General features: G+C 35.0%; 1 protein-coding gene across 1 annotated transcript in view; it reads left to right on the top strand.

The window, feature by feature from the left end:
* Positions 1-5,618: 5,618 nt before the first annotated feature.
* Positions 5,619-22,068, top strand: part of LOC106061065 (mucin-2-like) — a 325,575-nt gene continuing 309,125 nt past the window's right edge. The window contains exon 1 of the mRNA XM_056019106.1: positions 5,619-5,633. The gene's annotated coding sequence lies outside the window, so the exon portion shown is untranslated. The remainder of the gene's footprint in view (positions 5,634-22,068) is intronic.

Below are 22,068 nucleotides of genomic sequence, written 5' to 3'. Positions count from 1 at the left end.
AAGCCATCGCGACCCTAATTTAGATTTTAGTTAGATAATATAGATCTATATGTCTAGCTAAACTCTACCTCTGAGTATACTCTCAACTCTATAGATTGAGTTGAATTGATATTGACAGTGTGTTATACATTGCAATTTGTTTTTAGAGATTTTTATTAATTCCTAATGCTGACTAAGAAAGCAATATATATATAGAGAGAGTAACCAATCAGTTACTTTTGAATGAGCTAATTTGAAAAAAAAAAAAAAAAAAACTTTTAATTTTATACATATGTTGGTTCTTATATTTATTACTAAATATATAGTTCGCATCACGTTTTTATGCTCTCCGGATCATATATTTTCTCCTGGAAAACCCCTGGAAATCTCCTGAAATCCTAATCTCAGAATGGTGGGGGAACCCTGTATTCCCAATCACTATAATGAATTCCAAACCTGTTACTCTTATTATTCTAAAAATGGTCAAATTTGGTTTTACAAAATTTTTATGAATACGTAAACAAGCTAAATATATTTTTAAAAATACTTTATTGAAAAAAAAAAGAAGAAAAAGAACTCCGCCCCTAAATCTAAATCTATTAAAATAAGTTATTTCCCTTATTCGATATCAAACAAAATAATTATTTTGGTACAAAAAGCAATTGTTGAAAGTATCAACATGATCGAAGAATGAGCAAGGGATAAAAAGCGTTAACAATTATTTAAGGGGGCTAAACCCAACAAATTTAGCCTTATAGGCCAATACTCAAGTATTATTTTCCATTGTTGCTACATAAAATAATAAATTACCCGTAATTATTTATCTAATAACTTTGACTGGCTACTTTTTATTATTGATTCGTGTTTTGTCTATGCAGTCATTTCCAGCTCAGGCATATTTCCTTATGTAATTTGCTGGACAAGATCTTAGACAAGGAGACACACATTAACCAGTATACAATAAAATGGAAGCCAAAAAAGAGAACATAAAAAAGGGATATCCACTATAAACATGCCGTCTACCCTTTTAAGAACACTTAAAATACATGGAATCAGCTTGGAATATGACCTACCTCTTCGGAGAGAATCAGCCACATAATGCTTCAAACTGCGCGAAAAAGGCCTTTTTCTAATTTTTTTTTCTGCAACAGTAGCTTTAAGTGAAATATGCATTTTACTTATTAAGAAAACAAGAATATTTCATAAGAGAAAATAAAAGTTAGCAATCAAAGAGAATGAATGACTTAACTGCTGATTAAAACACTCCATTGGATGCTCGAATGTAGGGACAACAATCACGTCCTGAAGAAATGTTTGACTTTCGAGCTGTACCTTCAGGAATTCGTCCAAAGACTTTGCTGAGAATGAAGACCTGTGGTCATTGACTCTAAACGTCGTTTTGAGCTCAGTAACCTTAAAATAAAGAAGTACCGGTTCAATGCGATGCTATAAAATAATAATAAGGATGAATGACAAAAGTGTGAATACGCATTCCTAGCTGTAACCTACTGTAACCTACATATTTTTGCCAAATCTAGGGTAGGCATAACCATTGTCCGCCGATGGTCGATTTAGATATTCTTTCGACGTCTACATCTGTCATGGTCAGCGGATTTCTTTTGTCTCAGATGTGTATCCCGAGGCCTTTGTAAGTTACCTTTAGCTGTCTCGTTCTGAAGCCGCCTGCAACCAGATGCTCTCTTCTATGTCATTTAAAGCAAGTAGGCGCCTAAGCTGGAACATTGTTTATTATATTGCAACTTTTGGCACCGTTTGTTTATGATGGAACGCAAGGTAAATACTGTATAAAATTCGGATCCGCCAATTCGCAAGAAATATTCAAGACGTGATTTAGTTTTGATTGTCAAAAGTAATTTTCCTTCAAAGTTAAAGATAATTTACTTCCTTATCAAAACCTTCCTCTAGACGGCGGGGGATAGCAGCGAGTAGGGTAGGGTGTAAATATGGGATCGTCTTATAATATGACAGACGAGAGATTTTAGATAATCTTTTGGCATTTGTTATTTATTGGAAAAAAAAGAGAAAAGAACGGGTTTCGAGCTTCTACTTCGGCAACGTCTGCTAGATGTTCCAACACAGTTACCTACAGAGCTATTGGACTTTTCATTGAAATGGGACTAAAACACGGATGTAGATTTACCTAAACTAAACTTCTGATTTAGCACTCATAAGATCTATACCTAATAGATATCGTGGGCGTAGCCAAAGGGGGGTGGGGTTTCTTGGGGTTCACCCCCCCCCCCCCCCGAAATGAAATCCCCCCCATGCGGGGGGGGGGGGGGGGAAGCGGATCGGAATTTAGTGACTGATTTTTCTCTTTGATTTTGTTTATTTTAGGTAAGGGGGTTTTGAGTTTAAAACCCCTTACCAGGGGTTTTGCAGTTAAATGAGCTTTTCAGTTTAAACCAACTCCTCTTGAAGTTTTTTAAAAGTTTAAAACCCCTCCACATTGTTTTGAGTTTAAAATAACCCTACAATGAGTTTTGAGTTTGAAAAACCCTCTCTTCAATGTTACACATTTCTACAAGTGCTAGACTCCATTAATAAATTGCATTGAATAGTCATCTGCCGAAATAGAAAAACACTAAATGTGGCTCAACAAAGATGGCTAAGACTGATTTTAGGAGTCAGTTATAGAGATCGGGTCTCAATCTAGGAAAGCCTATGCCGAACTGGGAGTCGACCCCTTAGTAATGTTGTGACAGAGCATCGCATTAGGTTTGCGGGACATGTTCTCCGACTAAATGAATTACGCATAATAAGAGTTGCGATGGCATGGAGGGAATAGCAAGGAAAGCTCAAACAGGGACATCCTAGTACAACTTGGCGCCACACTTTCATTTGAGGTCCTCAGAGCAGGTGGAAAGAGGCTATAGACATTGCCAGTCACAGATTTGTGTTGAAACAGCTTGTCGCCCAATACGCCGAACGGCGCGGGAAGATCTAAGTCAGTAAGGTTTTTAGGTTTTTAGGTTAATAGTCATCTGCCGAAATGGAAAAAAGACTAAATGTGACTCAGCAATGATGGCTAAGACAGATTTTAGGAGTCATTTATATAGATCTGGTCTCAATCAATAAAATCCTATGCTAAGCTGGAAGTAGACCCCTTAGTAAAGTAGTGTCAGAGCGTCAGGTTTGCGGGACATGTTCTCCGACAAAATGTATTATGCATAGTAAGAGTTGCGAGGCCATTACGAGGAAGGCGCAAACAGGGACATCCTAGTATAACTTGGCGCTACACTTTCATGGAGGTCTTCAGAGCAGTGGACACCAGGTGAAAAGAGATATCAGACATTTATAGTGATAGATTTTTGTGGAGGCGGCTTGCTGCTCAAAGCGCCGAACGACGCAGGAGAATCTAAGTCCTAAGTAAGTAATAATAGCAGATTAGTTTTTTTAACTAAAACATTTTTAATAGCAGGAAATTGTTCAGAATATGCATTTATTTAGCTTTAAATACCGGAAAAAGGGCTTGGCAGCGAGTGGGGGAGCTAGCAGCGTTTCCCCAGACCCCCTTGCTTGAAAGGGCAGTGTGTCTACAATTTTTCTCGTAACACCAGGAAGAACCTTTTCTAGGGTACTATAAACGTGTTCCGAAAGAATAAATGATCAGAATATAATAAAGATACACACACACACATATCTATCTATCTATCTTTCTATCTAACTATCTATCTATCTATCTATCTATCTATCTATCTATCTATCTATCTATCTATCTATCTATCTATCTATCTATCTATCTATCTATCTATCTATCTAACGAGACCCTTTATGAGTGTAATCAATAATGAAGAAAAAACAATCAAATACTTTACAAATGGACAGAAGTCAATGTCTGAATATAACAGCAATACACAAATTGTAAACAATGAATATCCTTCTTTCCTTTACGTTCTTGTTCCTCTCTGATATCAGATAACCAAAACCACCGTTGACCTACACGGAGAATCTTCACATCAATCCCTTTTTCCCCCGCCCCCAAAAATCCTGGCTACGCTAATGTATATATATATATATATATATATATATATATAGATAGATAGATAGATAGATAGATAGATAGATAGATAGATAGATAGATAGATAGATAGATAGATAGATAGATAGATAGATAGATAGATAGATAGATAGATAGATAGATATTTCTGCGACGTCTTATGCCAGGATTTCGGTCTTGGAGGAGAGACTTAAAGTAAGGCTAAACTCTTGACAAGCAGTTGCTAAGGCGTTCACTAGCTTCTGTATATATATATATATATTTATATATGTGTGTGTGTGTATGTGTGATTTAATTCTCTATAATTTTCGACGTTTAGAGATAAAATTAACATTTAGATATAGACAGACATTTGTCAATTCTGCATCCTAATTTAATATATTTTCATTATATGAGTGCAGACAAAAATAGTCCATCAAATACAAAGAAAATGAAATAATGAATAACAAACAAGGCAGTTTACCTGCAAGACTCGGTTACACAAAGCACAGAACTTGTTCTTGTAGACTACATGTGTAGAGTCATCTAGTACTTTAATATACGTTTCAAGAGTTTGTTCCTCGGTTAGCAGGTCAGCCTCACACAAGTACTTAACAGTAACATTGTCTTGATAATCAGGTAGACAGGTACGTTCAATGGGAAAAGGTTTCTTGTTTATAAAACAGCCCAAATCAAGACTAATTTTTTTTTCCAAATTTTCCTGAAATGTATACATTCTTTGTTCTGTGTTTCCTTTCTTGATGTCCCCAACAGCCAAATGAGGAGTAGGCCGTGCTGCTGATATATCCGGACAGCATGTATCAGACTTCTCACACGAAGGTTTTCTGCAGTGACAATAGCTACATTCATATCGCGATAGAGATTGATTTCTCTCTTTCCCAACATCAACGATGTCTGTACCATTGCATCTTAATGTACACAGACTTAGCTGAAACTCTAAGGGGGACAGTTGGTCTTTATTCCAAGCAAAATAAGTTGATGTATCCACAGTAAAGTTGCACAAATCACGAATTAAATTTTCAGAATTATACAAACAGACCATGAAAAGTTGAAACACAAATTCAAGTCTCATATTTTAGAGTTTTCTACTTTCACAACAAAATGAAACTTTCTCAAATAATTTCAGAGTTTGTATTTATATAAAACACAATAGATGTCTTTGAAATATTTAAAAATGACTATTCCTATAGAAGATATTACAGTGATGTATAGTATCCTAGACATAACTCTCACTGTGTTGTCCAACTTTTAATTTATTTACGATATTGTAAACAGAAAATGTCAAACTAAAAAGTGGAGTTTTTTTTTCTTTAAGTCTTTAAAAGTTAATTTACGTTGTTTAAAAATAATGTATGTCATAAAATTAATTTAAATTATGTCATTTGTTCTCTACTTGGAGCCGTATAATAAATACAAAGGTTAACAAATAATTGTTAACATGTAATTAGTTTTCAGTTTAAAATTCTTTTCAAGTAAAAAAAATAAAGAAACAAAAGTTATTTAATTTTATTTTTTCTCAATTTCAATTAGTTATAATAGTTTTAAAAATTTAGTTTCGATCCTTGTTAAAATTTATTGTGAATTGGCAAACAAATATAGAAACTAATATTAGAACATATGAACATATATTAGAACATATAAAAAAATATTTTAACATATAAATAAAAATTAGAATATATAAACAAATACCATAACATATAAACCAATAATATTAGAATATTTTTGAAGTAAAACAATATTCAATATTTGTTTTTATATCATAATATCTGTATAAACTTTTTTAAATAGACATGGTTATAAAGACAGTTTGTGTGGAAAAGAAAAACTCAAAATCGGTTCCCGAAGTGGTCCACTTAGGCAGGTAAAAAGGCAGGTTTCAATATTTTCAGATAGAACATCGGAAGGAAATTCTAAGTCAAAGTCAAATGACAGAGACGAATAGAGAAAGAAGGTTGACATGTTCTATGTGGTGCCCCAACAGTGCAGCAGATTAAAATATAGGTGAAAATGAAGTAGAATTTAGATTTGAACCTGGCCTAACTGATGTCATCTAATGATTATCTATTTGATCTAATTGTACTGCAAAGGGTCAATCTCGTATTTAAAGCCTCAAGAAAAAAAAAAAACATTTCCGTAAAAAAAAGTTCCTTTAGTTTTGCGGCAATAGATGTCTCCCTATCGACCTGTTTTTACACTTGTTTTTTTTTTTTTTTTTCAAGCAAGAAAAAAAATGTATGTTCACAGATGTATGCGGACCCAAATAATGTGAAAGTTTAGCAGCAAAGTTTTTTAAAATGTGTCCCCCATTAAGCTCCTACAGAAGAACTGACTGCCCCTAACTTATCTTACAGGTTATGATTTGCTTTACATGTCTCCTGGAGCTGAATCAGATGGTTCCACATTCAAATTCTACAATCAAGGAATCCAAAAAAGTATGTACATTTTAACCATTTCACTACAAATAGTTTTATCAGCAAAGGAAAATGACAAAACCTGTTTTCCCTTGTTTGCCTGGAGAAATGGGAAAGCTTTGTTTGAAAAAAAAATTAACATGCACAAACCGCTAAAAATGATTCAAAATGCTTTCAGGTTTTTCTCGTCTATCGTCAATACGGCAACTCTTCTTCTTGTAAATATTAAAGTGGTAAACGTATCTCTCGAAACTGTCATTTATTATTATAAAATATTTTAAATATTTTTGTTGTTAATGATTTGTTTAAGTGTTTCCCTTAACGGAACATTTCGTACATTTTGAGCATTTAACGAAACATTTCGTACATTTTGAGCATTTGGCGGAACACTTCGTACATTTTGAGCATTTAGCGGAACACCTCGCATATTTTGAGTATTTAGTGGAACACGTCGCACATTCTGAGTATTTAGCGGAACACGTCGCACATTCTGAGTATTTAGTGGAAAACGTCGCACATTCTGAGTATTTGGCGGAACGCTCTCACAATCTGAGTATTTAGAGGAAAACTTCGCACATTTTGAGCATTTAGCGGAACAGTTCGTAAATTTGAGTATTTAGCAGAACACTTGTTTGTTTGTTTTTTTCACGTACTAATTAAGTATTCCAGTTTTTTTCTGGAACACCTACTCAGGCCTCGAGAAACACCAGGGTTTCGCGGAACAAAGTTTTGGAAACCCTATTTTAGTTAATAAAAGGTGTCAAACTAATGTATTGTTTTTTTCTATTTTTGACGTTTAATTTTGTTTAGCTTATAGAATTATTTTGGATTGCCATGTCTAAAAACCTAGTTTATTGTGACTATAAATTACAAATCCAATTCAATGAATCTTATCTACAAAAACTATAACATATTTTTATAGATTATTTCTCTGAATCAAAACCTCCTGCTTCGGACCAAGGTAGACGCATATCTGACCAGATTCCAGAAAGGGGCTCATGCTAGAGAATTAGCCAAAGCTTAATGGACACTCACCTACATACATTGTTTCAAAGAAAGGATTTCCAGTCTTGTTATTTTATTTTTTATTTCAAGATTTTTAAAGTTATAACTAATTGAAGGATGACCCCGCCCCCCCCCCCCCCCAAAAAAAAAAGCTGAATTTCTCCGATGATTGGTTTAGACATAAGGCCCTCCATTTTCTTTACAAAATTCGCTGGTTTACAAATTGTAAAGATCCTCAACCTTGCGATTATGTTCTATTGATGTCCGTGACAAACTGTTAACGGGCGTGTAATGTAATCAGCACAATGATCAAGCGCCTTTATTTTTTCAACATTTCATAATTTCATAAATGTAATCATTGGGATTTTGAGATTAAAACCATCTTCCGATAAATAGAAAGCAAAGCTACAATCAATTCCATGAAGAATAAAAAGTCGTAAATTACTGTTACTAATCAATAAGTAAATTTTAGTAGCGCAAGCATAAACTAATTAGTTCTCCGAGATTTACGTACATACGTTTGACAAATGGAGAGAGAAGATTTGTAGCGGCGTGACGACTGCAAAATAAAATGAAAATAAAATATGAAATTAGGAGTGAAACAAAATGAAATAGGACCAATAACTTATATTTTATCGTCAGTTTTGTAATGACATTATGTTGTTAGTTGTGATAATTACAAGCGTAAATTATATTCAAATGTGTTTCAAAATACAATAGTAAAACAAATCATCGACAAGACGGTTGTTACGTGCGCATTGTGGTGTAAAAGTGGAATGGTGCGAATGAGCGTTGAAAGGAGAGGAGAACCAAAATGGAGGAATAGTAACAATATAGTGTTTACGGTGTAAATTAAGATTAAAGTATTTATAAATTATGGTCGTGTCGTTTTTGGTGTTAGTGAATTGCTAAAGTGTCTCATTATATAAGACGTAACAATGGTATATTTGCCAAGATCACATATTGGACTAGTTGACTTAGTTGAGAAGGCGACATATTTGTCTTGACGACAACATAATTACTTGACGAAATAATGGATAAAACAACGTATTAGTCGACATAATTACCAAGACCACATATTTAGATTAAACACTTTTTTGTATAGCCTTTTAATCTCTTATATCCAAAGAGGCATGTATGTAGAATAACTTGTTGCTTGCAATTGTAGTCAAAGATGTAATGTCTCTATGAAATGTTCAGCCAATAGAATGTCTAACATTTGTTATGCATTTTAAATATCTAAAGCAGCATAAATATACACAGAAATCTACAGCACTTGCGTCTTTCATTATTTCAAGAAAATTCATTTGTTTTGAAGTTCATTTCAAACTAAGTTTTTTTTTCTCTATTCACAAGCTGTTAAAGTTTTGGTTTGAGCTATTTTTTTTTAAATTATTATTCTATTCAGATTTCAATTTTTTCATTGGGTCAAAAATCATCAATCTAGAAGGACAGGGTTCTCCAAAAGTAAAAATTTTAAAAAGTTCCCCTTTCATTGTGGTCTCTAGGGCAGATGATGTAAAGGTCATCTGATTCTGTGGCCTACGGTTAACGAGGGTGGCATGTGGCCAGCACAACGACCAACCGCCTTTACTTTTTCCAACTAATGTCAGGTACCCATTAGAGCTGGGTGGACTCAGAGGCGCCCAAGGATCCCGAAATAAAAATCCCAGTCTTCACCAGGATTCGAACCCAAGCGCCTTACCGCTCAGCCACCGCGCCTCTTTCTCCAAAAATGCTCTAACAATTTTACTGGAAATTTGACGGTTAATGTTTAATCTTTAGGAAAATAATTAGTAGCGAATTGGCCACACTAGGAAAACTCTGGATTGATCGTAATAATTTTTAAAAGTGTATTGCAAAATAACAGTAGCGTCATAATTGGGTATAGGGGTAGGGGCCTCACCGAATGTCACCCAAGTAGAATAATCCACTTTTTTCAAATAAATAAGTGATAGGAGCTAGATAGCCAGATATTCGTATTCATTTTCAAAACACAGAACCTGTGCCTTATTTAGACTTTTAAAAAAAGGCCCTTAGCAGTTAGAGATATGGAGCTCTTAGATTTATCTTTTACTGTCAATAGGTATCCATGACCCTGTACAGAAATGGATATATATTTATATTATTTAAGATTTATTTATTTATTAAACCTTAATTGTAAATAAGTAACAACGGCCCTGTACAGAAAGGGATGTATATATTTATATTATTCTTTTTTTTTATTTGTTAAAACTTAAGCGTTTACATATGAAAAAAAAAAGGGGGAGGGGAGCTTTTTTTATTAAAAAATTTCGAGGCTCATTGTTAGGATACGATAAAGAATTGAGCAGATGGTTATTGGACCTTATCTACCAATCGTAAATAAACAACATTTAGCCACGTGATATTATTGATAAAACAATGAAAAAAAAAAACGTATTACGTGACAGCCTTTACGGATTGCGTAATTTGTATAGGGGAGATAGAGAACCACGTGGCTAAATGTTGTTTGTTTACGTTTGGTGAATGAGGTCCATTGTTTTGTTTGCTTAGCGACGGTGATCTGACAAATAAAACACATGACTAGTAATAGAAGTGTAAAGAAAGTCAAGTCCATAAACTCATGGAAGCTTTAGGGAGAGTTCAGTTTTAGTTTCGGCAGTAGATATTAAACGGTTGACTTCATCACGGATTAAAGTATTTTTCAACATCGATCATCAGCATCAAGTACCTTTATATTGTTGGCCTTTCGCTTGTGGTATTTGGTTATTTTAGTGTTATCTTCGTTTTGGCACTTCTACACAACACACAGTGTGGAGGCGTCTAACAAATGTTTGCAACAAGTAGATTTAAATGTTGTTTTAAAGATGACTCACTTCTAGAGTTTACTTCACGTCAGAACCGATAAATGTCTTCAGAGCAAAGTACTATGGCTCTAAAGACTTACATTGAACTGAACAGTCCCGCTACAACAGTGCTTTTTTAAAAACTTGTTTAGAATTAGTGCACCCTGGCGAGGATCAATAAACTGAGGTAGAACTACAACCATGAATTTTCACCGGTGTTCTTAAAAGTGCTTTTAGAGCATTGGATGGGTTTCCTGAATCAGCCAGGAATACAAATGACTCGGAAGTGTATAAGTTAATTATTAGCATGCATGAATAGATTGACTCAGGGACGCACCTTGGTCGTAATCATCTTTTCGGCGGTCTACTTGGACAATCCACGTACTTAACACTTAACGTCATCACAACAGCATTCGGGACATTGAAGACAGCCGCCAAAATCAAGAACAGACTAAATGTGATGTTCATAAAATGATGTTCATAAAATGATGTTCATAAAATGGTGTTCATAAAATGATGTTCATAAAATGATGTTCATAAAATGGTGTTCATAAAATGGTGTTCATAAAATGATGTTCATAAAATGATGTTCATAAAATGATGTTCATAAAATGATGTTCATAAAATGGTGTTCATAAAATGGTTTTCATAAAGTGATGTTCATAAAATGATGTTCATAAAATGATGTTCATAAAATGGTTTTCATAAAGTGATGTTCATAAAGTGATGTTCATAAAGTGATGTTCATAAACTTTTCTCCAGAATAGTAAAACCTTTTTATTGAAGCAGAATGCATAAAATATAGCCACTCCTTGAAGTCCGTTCAATATGACAGAGATTAACCTGCAATAAAAACTTCATCATTGAGAATAAATATCTGTTTTTATTTCAATCATAGTCTAGTATAATAATAAAGTCTATACAAGGTCTAAAAACATGACTATTTTTTATACGTTTAGTCTATAAGTTGTGGGATGAATCCACAGTTTCACTTCTAAAATAACAACTTTAGAATTCAATGTCAAAGGTTGGTCGAGAAAATGATGTTCAGTGCGTTTTTGCCTAAACATCAATTTCTATTTTGAATAACGGTGACAACTCATTATGATCGATAATACATATATATATATATAGTGTGTGTGTGTGTGCATTTCATACTCATTCTTACTATGTTATACACTAGCAAGAATGGAGGTACGGAAGCTGGATGTGGCGAGAACTGGGATTTTGAATTTCGGTATTTTTAGGGCGCCTATTCTAATCGGTACCTAACATTAGTTGGGGGAAAGAAAAGATCGTGATGCTGGCCACGTGACACCCTTGAAAGGGAACTTTATATTATCTAATTAGATATTAACTTAGATTTTAAATGGTATTAATTAAACAACAAACCAAAAAAAATACTCATGGTCCTAACTCTAGACAATGCAAACAAAAATATCCTCAACTTGGGATTATTTGATCGATTTGAAGTGTTTTTCTCTTGGTGTAGTCTTCAACAGATTTCACAAAATGTTCTAATTTCTCCCTATCTTTCGTAATGTCAAAGACGGTAGGTGGTCGAGGCGATTAACTAAAGAAATAACAGTGAGAGTTTCATCACGTTCAAACCTCTGAATAATTTATCAATTTTCAGGAAGAGATAAAGTTTCAATGTTTACGTGTAATAACAGTACTGACCTCCATACAAAACATAACAAAAAATTCTCAACATTAACAACAAAATAGAGCAGATCTTAGAGAGGAAGTGGAGATGGATTGGTCACAACCTTAGAAAAGATACGAACAACAGAGCTAGAAAGGCCTCAGAATGAAGCCCCCAGGGAACAACGCACATAGGAAGAAAAGATGATGATGATGATAAAGAAAAAGTCTAATAGTAATGACAGAAAGTCAATGTAGAACGTAGCACCACATAGCACAGCATAAGCAAACAAGAATTGGCGAGTATTGCATGTTAAATCAAGCATGAGCAGCTGAACTATACATTATCTTTGAATCGGTGCCGCGTCGGATTATCGAATATAAAAAGTGTCGGACTATTAAGGGTCAACTGTATATCATTAAACAACATCTTTTGATGTTATACTAACATATAATTAAGGTACATGAAAGTATCATGTGATATAAATGTGTCGGACTATCAAGGGTCAACTGTATTTAAATAAACAACTTCTTTTGAAGTTATATATTACGTTGATAGCTAGGTACATAAAATTATCATGGGCTATTTCTTTTTATATTAAATCTTTTTATTATGAAACAAATCAAGAATTTATAAATAAAACTGCTTTCGAACAGGATATGACTTACTTCAAAAGTTCACTGTCAAGTGACTCAGCCAAAAATGCCACAATCCAAAACATGCCAGTAACAGTGGACAGCTTGACGTAGATTGTCACATCAAACTCGGTGCCAGCTGATTGCAATGACTGCAGTGTCCGGACTTTGTAGATGGTGTATACAACTTTCAGGAAGAAAGTCACGTTGACCAGAGAGATAACTAATACAGGGGCCGCTACAGAGATACCTAGGAAAGGTGTGAGACATGAATTTAAATTAAAAGAACCTAGAGCCGACTCTAAATCTCATGCTGAATAAAGGTGTTCCGTTTTCTTTCGCTGTCATTGTTTTTATTTTTCCATTTCATTTCTGGCTCTATTGCTTCAGCTCGCATTTTCTCTTGTCATAATCATTATCTCTGTTCATATGATGTTTCATCTCACTCATTCTCTCAAACATAATTTAATCTCTATGTTGGCGGCTAGCTGCGAAATCTGGCATTGTATTCGCCCTCTACTCCTTCTTCTCTAGTCACTAAGATCACCCTCCAATCCTCCCTGTCTTGAATCCATTCTCCAATTCTTCTTCTCTACCCACTAATATAACTCTCCAATTCTCCTTCTCTAGTCACTAAAATCATCCTTCAATCCTCCCTCTCTTGAATCCATTCTCCAATTCTTCTTCTCTACCCACTAATATAACTCTCCAATTCTCCTTCTCTAGTCACTAAAATCATCCTTCAATCCTCCCTCTCTTGAATCCATTCTCCAATTCTTCTTCTCTACCCACTAATATAACTCTCCAATTCTCCTTCTCTAGTCACTAAAATCATCCTTCAATCCTCCCTCTCTTGAATCCATTCTCCAATTCTTCTTCTCTACCCACTAATATAACTCTCCAATTCTCCTTCTCTAGTCACTAAAATCATCCTTCAATCCTCCATCTCTTGCCCCTACATTTACTCTCCAATTTTCCTTCTCTAGCCACTAAAATCACCCTCCAATCCTCCCTCTCTTGAATCCATTCTCCAATTCTTCTTCTCTACCCACTAATATAACTCTCCAATTCTCCTTCTCTAGTCACTAAAATCATCCTTCAATCCTCCATCTCTTGCCCCTACATTTACTCTCCAATTTTCCTTCTCTAGCCACTAAAATCACCCTCCAATCCTCCCTGTCTTGAATCCATTCTCCAATTCTTCTTCTCTACCCACTAATATAACTCTCCAATTCTCCTTCTCTAGTCACTAAAATCATCCTTCAATCCTCCCTCTCTTGAATCCATTCTCCAATTCTTCTTCTCTACCCACTAATATAACTCTCCAATTCTCCTTCTCTAGTCACTAAAATCATCCTTCAATCCTCCATCTCTTGCCCCTACATTTACTCTCCAATTTTCCTTCTCTAGCCACTAAAATCACCCTCCAATCCTCCCTGTCTTGAATCCATTCTCCAATTCTTCTTCTCTACCCACTAATATAACTCTCCAATTCTCCTTCTCTAGTCACTAAAATCATCCTTCAATCCTCCATCTCTTGCCCCTACATTTACTCTCCAATTTTCCTTCTCTAGTCACTAAAACCACTCTCCAATCCTCCTTCTCTAGCCAATAAAACCACTCTCCAATTCTCCTTCTCTAGCCAATGAAACCACTCTCCAATTCTCCTTCTCTAGCCACTAAAACCACTCTCCAATTCTCCCTCTCTAGCCCCTACATTCACTCACCGATTCTCACTCTCTAGCCCCTACATTCACTCACCGATTCTCACTCTCTAGCCTCTACATTCACTCACCGATTCTCACTCTGTAGCCCCTGCATTCACTCACCGATTCTCACTCTCTAGCCCCTACATTCACTCACCGATTTTCACTCTCTAGCCCATACATTCACTCACCGATTCTCACTCTCTAGCGCCTACATTCACTCACCGATTCTATTCTCACTCTCTAGCCCCTACATTCACTCACCGATTCTCACTCTCTAGCGCCTACATTCACTCACCGATTCTATTCTCACTCTCTAGCCCCTACATTCACTCACCGATTCTCACTCTCTAGCCCCTACATTCACTCACCGATTCTCACTCTCAAGCCCCTACATTCACTCACCGATTCTCACTCTCTAGCCCCTACATTCACTCACCGATTTTCCCTCTATAGTCTCTGCATTTACTCTCCAATTCTCCATCTCTAACCAATACCATTACACTCCAATCATCAATTCTCTCTAGCACCTACATTCTCTCTCCAATTCTCCTTATCTAGCAACTCTTTTATTAACTCTCTAAGTCCCCGTCCATTCTCCTATCTAGCATCTCTTTCATTAACTCTCTAAGCCCCGTTCATTCTCCTTATCTAGCAACTCTTTCATTAACTCTCTAAGCCCCGTTCATTCTCCTTATCTAGCAACTCTTTCATTAACTCTCTAAGCCCCCGTTCATTTTTTTTTATCATCCAGTGTTTCACATTCTTATGCTACTCAGTTTTTCACTACCAATTCCTCATTCCAATCATTTGAAACTCTTTCATTAGGCCTTTACACTGTTGTCTTTTGGGTCTTTACACTGTTGTCTTTGTGTAAACGACAATTACGTAAACCAAAGTTTTCTTTAACCTCTCAGTAAGTCCAAAGTAAACTCACCCACAGACAAGGCCGAGTCCAAGTAACACCTGGTTTTACCGTAACCAATATTCCTCTGTTCTGTCATGACGTAATTGTATCCGATGGATGTCATAACCACACACACTGGCAGCATGAATGACCCACACACAGACTTCCACATCCCACCAATCGTAGCTCTGACAGCTCGAGTTCTGGAATGGTCAGTGAAGACACGAAACATGTGGTAGCTACAGATGAAGCTCCAGGAGAAGTTCCACAACCACAGGAAATGTGTGACTACACCGAGAACTTGACAATGAATGCCTCGTTGAAATCTATTAATTAACAATAGGGGAAAAAAACATATTTCTTTATACATTATTACTCAAGATCAATATAGAACTTTCAAAGCCTTGTTAGTTCTTAACGAAATATTGTTAGCGTTAGAAAACAAAATGTCGACTTACATGCTTATACTGGCCAATGAAGACAGTTGAGCCAAAAGAAGACTGCAGCTTAAAAAGAAGTTATTCAGACCTGCTATTGTTCTTAGCTCCGAAACCATCAGGTATATCATCATGGTCAGCAGAAGACATACAGCAGAGAGACTAAAACAGGTCAAGGTCAGAATGTATTCAATCCAACAAAGTTTTTCTGCACACCACTTTCCTTGTCTTTTTGATTTTTTATCATGTTCTGTTACTAATCTGTCTAGCAAATCAACGCAAACATCAAGTTCCTTATTATCATTGACTTCTACCATGATAAGATCTGTGTTATCTTGTATAACTATCTTGACCTCATTAAAATGAATTGATATTGAGACGTCTGGTGGTGTTACTGTATCATTGACCGTTAGCTGGTAATTTTTTGTTTTGAAGCTTACATATTTACATAGCAATAATGATGAAAGTTGTATGCGTTCAATAATGAGATGTAGTCCTCTTAGCCGACAAGACCTTTGAAGCGAATCATTTTTTGGCAACACTTCTGATTGCCCAAACATCGCTCTAGGCTGTAACATTACTTCCACTGTTTTAGATAATGTCAACTTCAAATCTTGTTTAAGCAAGTATTCCAGTGAACGATTCTCAAACTGTGTTCTCGGATCTTTGGTATGCGAATTTAGACTCACTTCGACAGAAAATACGACTGATCTTTCATTTGTGTCTTGACATGATGTACAGCGAAAAGGATTTTTTGCTATTCTTACTTCCAAATTAAATGGAACCGAAAGAAAAAGTAAATAAATTTCAATCTGTAAAGAAATAGTAATACAAAATGTATATAAGAAATTATATGTATGGACTTGTTTTTCACTTAAAGACAAGCAAACTATAAAAAAACAATAGTATTTAAAAAGCTTGCATAAGAGAAAAAAACCCATAATTACTGTCATAACTTTAAATACTGCAAGATTTATATCCCCTTTTCTTAAATAACACAATAAATCAATTACCACTAATTAATGAAGTAAACGTTTTTTAAATTGGTTTTTAGCGGCCTCCGTAAGGGGAAAAGCAACTATTAGGTTTGTGCAAAATGTCCGACTGTGCATCTGTCCGTCTGTAACAGTCAGATCTCAAAAACTAGAAGAGAAAGGAAAAATATTATTTCACCATGCGATGCTGCTTGAAAAGTTTAGGTGCAACGACTACTTTTTGTTTTCTCAAAGCAAACTGTTTAGATTATAAAATTAAAAAATACACCGATTCTACCACAATACATAAATGTAAGGGAGATAACGTTACAATATTTCTACATATTAAGATTTTTTTTATATATTTTTATTATCACTAAGTCAAACATATTTAAAATATAATGTACAAGAAATGTTGACAACAAATATAAATATTAGTTAATTATTTTATTCTGGTCAACTAGCTGCTAAAATCAAAAGAAAGCATGTATGTGGGTTTATTAAGGCTACGAATGCACTTTGTATATAAATATCATGCACAATTTAAAAATTGACGTATGAAATAGCGACTTTCGGGTAGCAGTTTGACGGTCGCGCTGAACTACACAAATAAACTACTTACCTCAAAAAGTATTAAATATTCAGATTGCATTTTTTTTTCTGTTTAGTGCCCAAATCAGGATTATAGTCGCTTTTTTTGTGTGCATTATGTTAGTTGTCGGACTGTCCGTCACGTTTAGATAAAAAAAAAAACAATAACACTAAAAACAATTGAAAATCTGATTTAACCTTTGATGTCTCTTCCGAAACATCACATAAGTTTTAGGTATCTATAATAGATTGTTCCGGATGTTTTTTTTTTTTATTTCCGTTCTTAAAACACATGATCAATAATATGTTGTTGTTGTTTTTAAAGTAAATAGCATTTAAATGTTTTTTTTTTCTTTCTTTCAACATTTGGCACAAAACGTACCCTTTTTTTTTATTATAATCATCTTAAGCTACTAAGCTAATGTTTTGAAAGTCTGGTTTTTGCTTTTAAAAAAAAACGGCCTTTATTATTAATTTTAAAAACAAAAATAGTCGCTTTAAAAAAAATTCTGATGAACTAGAATTTTCCTATCTGCAAAATCTCATGTGGTTTTTTAAATAATTTTTTTTTGTTTTTAGAAATGTGTGCATGACGAACCGACAGACAGGCAACACAAAACTAATAGCAGATTTGCGGGCCATTAAAAATTTTGATCTGCTTATACCATTTCAGAAACAGATGTTTTTACTTTCAGAAGACTAAAACTAGTATTTGTACTTAAACTTGCCTTGCTAAAACGTATACAGTAATCAGATTTTCAATCGTGTAAAGATATATACTTGACGGATAGAGAGGCGGACCAAAAACTCAAATAAAACTAATTTCGACTTTTCCCCTTAAGGGGCTGCTTAAAACCACCTGCGTAAAGAAAAGTTGTGTAGTTCTCTCAATAGATGCCTCTCCGGTAAAAAAAGGAGACAACTTTGGAGCATCGACTTTCTGAGTGACGTAATAGAGCTGGAAGCTGTAGGCAAGTTGCGTAATCTCTTGAATTATTTCAACACAGTTATTTCCCTTCAGTTGTTTCCCTGGAGTGCACTTCAGTTCTATACATTGATCCTGCAATAAATAGTTGGGGGGGGGGGGAGGGAATTATGACTTTAAGATAGCGAGATTGCAGACCACACAAGAAAAGAATATCAATAATGAAAACAATGGAATCTGTTGTAACATTTTGTTACAGTTATAACAAAGATCTAGGGCTACGTCTTTCCAATGCGCAGGGTCGGTCCTACAGATTGCGGGGCCCTATGCGAAACGGATTGCGCGGGGCCTAGCCTGGATAGGGATAAGGATAACAAGTGAAAGTTAAGATTTGTTTTTGTTTGAAAATAAATACGTCTTTGCATTTTGTTCAAACTTTACTCAGTACAAAATCACGGTCAAATTAAAGCTATCTACAATAAGTCGATAAACATTCAGATCTGCCTTTTAGAGTTACTATTGACTAGCAAAATATCGCTTTTGATTTTTTAAGAGATCGAGATAGATTTATATCTATATTTACATGCCACTGACTATTACAGTAAATTAAGTATTGGAACTTCTTGTTTTGGTTAAAATTCGCCTTATTATTTTTATTCAATGAAAGCTGACATTGCCTTTTCTTAATCTCCAGTAGGATTGGCGTTTTCCATCTTGAAATGACAATTTTGTCTATTTTTTAGGACATTTTTATGAGTTTTCAGGATATTTTAATAATTTCATAAGATATCCAGGAGCTCCTGGAAAATCAGGAGGCAGCTGAAACCCTTTAATAAGTTAAAATGGTTTAATTTAATAGTTTACAGCTATTGTTAGCGCGGGGCCTATGAATGTGCGGGGCCCACTGCGGCCGCATAGGTTGCAGTGCCCTAAGGCCGGCCCTGCCAATGCGCTTTCTTCTTTGTTCAACAGCATACCTTTAAGACTCAATTCAAAAAGAGACTTGATACTGAAGGCTACATTCGTATTATCTTATTATCCGGAGTATTCCTCATCCGGGGAAACAGAACCGAGCTCAATCTTCGTACTGACGTTGGCGTGTTTGCAAATACTGTCGCAACAATATTTTTATTGCAATGCAGTTCACTGTATTAAAAATTGTATGTTTTCCATGCCTAGCATAATAAACATGCACCAGAAAAGTAGATGAATAAAAGTCTTTTTTTTTTTAATTTAAGCACAAAAGTATTTTACAATAAATACAATTACTTATCTAAAACTTTTGCCATGTTCAGTTTATGTGGAAATACATTTTGTATGCCCACCTACATTTTGTATGCCCACCTACATTTTGTATGCCCACCTACATTTTGTATGTCCACCTACATTTCGATTACGATTATAAATTATTAGAAAAATGAAATTTACATAGGCCTGTGAACGAAATAAATATCACAGTTTCGGTCGCCGCCTAGTGGGGAATCGTGTTAGGGGTCGTCGAGCAAAAAAAAAGGTTGAGAACCTCTGCCCTAAAAGAACGATCTATCAAACTTACATTAGGTGCACGCCATTCTTTATTTAGACACACTTGCTTAGCAAAAACCTCGTCAGTTTCCTCTCCTGTTCTGAAGTTTAACAACATGGAGAAAGACATTGCTGGAGCAGAGGGGACACGAAGCAGAGACGGCTTATAGCAAAGTGAAGAAACTGGGACTGGAAATAAACGCTACAAAAGAAAAAAAGAAAAAGAACAAGTCGGTAAAGAAATAAAACAATACAGTCATCAATGTTTATGTTAATTTGTTAAATCATTAAATCTCCGCATGTATAATTCTTTACGTCGCCCAACCATGGGGGACTCTCGAAAACTCCATCCGGCCCCCTCCCGCCCTCACCCGTGCCTTTCACGCTATCCCAAGCAGGCGCACACAGTCGTTTGCCCAAACCCTACCTACTTGTACAACTGTGTCTTTCAGGAAGTGTTCACCCGTCACTAAATAGCGTCGTACGCTACGCCGCGGGTCGACAAGTTTTGTATAAACCAGTAAAATGTTTGTCTTTATATGTGTTTGTGACTGACCTTCTGCCACTAAGCATCATCTGTTGAACTATAAAAACAACAATAAAAAAGCTAAATACTTTTCTAGTAACCATAATGACTAACACTAATAGGTCAGGAAATTAAAAAACACGATAATACACATGTATTAATAATATTAATAAACAGGTGCTTGACTTGAACCCAGCGGGTTAGAGAAGAGTGGGAGACCAAAATTAACAAGCAGAAGATAGGTAGACCAGGAAGCAGAGACAGCAGGATGGACGTGGACCCAACTAACAGGAAATTCTTAGAACAGATTCCAAATAGCGAAGAACTGTTGCGGTTCACATGGGCGTCAAGAAGATTAAACTAGCCACAAAAAAAAACGTGTCTAAAATCAAAGATTATATAGGGGAATAAAGAGTAAAATTACTGTAATATCTCTTAATGCCACAGGATATATCTCCGTCTGTCTATATATCATACAATTAATTAATGACCACTAGTTAATTAAAGTTTCCCTTTCAGACGTTGCGATCTATAGGGCAGGTGACTCTTAGGCCATATTTTTTCGTTGGCAAACAGAGTCTGCACAACGACCAACCGCCTTTACCTTCCCCAACTAAAGTCAGGTACCCATTAAAGTTGGGTAGACTCAGAGACGCCCTCAAAATTCTGAAATTCAAAATACCAGTTTTGATCGAGATTGAAACTCAGTACCCTGGGTCCGAAGCCAAGCTTCTTAAAACTCAGCCACCGCGCCCTATACCAGTTATTTAATTATTTGGTTACATTTTGTATTGATTCATGTGTCATTGCCATTGAATAGTTGTGTACAGTATCTGCTTGATCCGACACTGGAAATGGGGAGAAATAAAAACGTGTACAACATGTGTACCAGACAGACAGAGTGAATTAATATAAGCTTTGTCAAAAATGATGGTTTATAGGACAAAACATTAAAAAAAAAATCACGGAGATAATTTTTTAAATACTCTATAAAAAAAAAATATTTTGTGGTCTTTAATTCGAAATTCATTGTTTATAAAATAATTTAACAAGAAAATGTACAACCTTTCTTTTGCTTAAATTCTAAACAAAAAAAAAATGATACACTTTAAAACAGATGAAGACATTCAAACATACCTGGTTAGCTATTGCACAGAAAATATTCTGATGAAATGTGTTAGTTAAAATGTCTTTCACCATCAAGCCATGACTGGGACCCATCTGATGGCACGCCTCTAAAAGGTCTTGGTCTTTTATCATTGCATTACTTTTTGATGGAACCCTAATTTGGACAAAATGCGTGAAATAATCTCCTCTTTAAAAATAGTTATAAATGTAGAATATGCATATACGTACTTTTGTAAATGAAATACTGAATGGCCGAAACTTTTTACAAAGCTTATATTAATTAGCGACCCCACCCTGTAAAACCACTATTGCTACAAAAACGGCAAACTTGATACATATTAATTCACCACTCTGTCTGTCTGTCTGGTTATAAATCTTGTGCACATTATTTCTCCCGTGTGTTGTCATCGACAATAACTATTTGTGCACAGTTTCAACTCGATCCAAGAATATGCGTTGTAGAAAATGATTAACTCTTTCTCTTCTAATTGACGATATCATTGTTGATTCGACCTCATTCAATTTTAATCAATGTTTCATTTAATAATTTGTCTTATATAAAAAAAAGCATGCATTTCCTTTTAATTCTTTACCAAAAAAACAACATTTGCTGATAACAAACGAAAACATTATTTAGGTTTAATAATAACAGGGTAGTGAAATACAAATAATGAAAATGAATAATTCCGTCGGAACGTAGAGAATAATTACGGAAAAAAAGAGTTAAGAGTGAGCGATAGTAGGTAGACTTTTTTTTTCTCTAAGAGTAAGAGTTGAAATTTTTTAAAATCGTAATATGAAAACAATCTATTGTGATTTTTCTTTT

This window comes from Biomphalaria glabrata, chromosome 2 (genome assembly GCF_947242115.1).
Source record: "Biomphalaria glabrata chromosome 2, xgBioGlab47.1, whole genome shotgun sequence".
Lineage (NCBI taxonomy): Eukaryota > Metazoa > Mollusca > Gastropoda > Planorbidae > Biomphalaria > Biomphalaria glabrata.
This window is presented reverse-complemented; position numbering and strand designations above follow the sequence as displayed.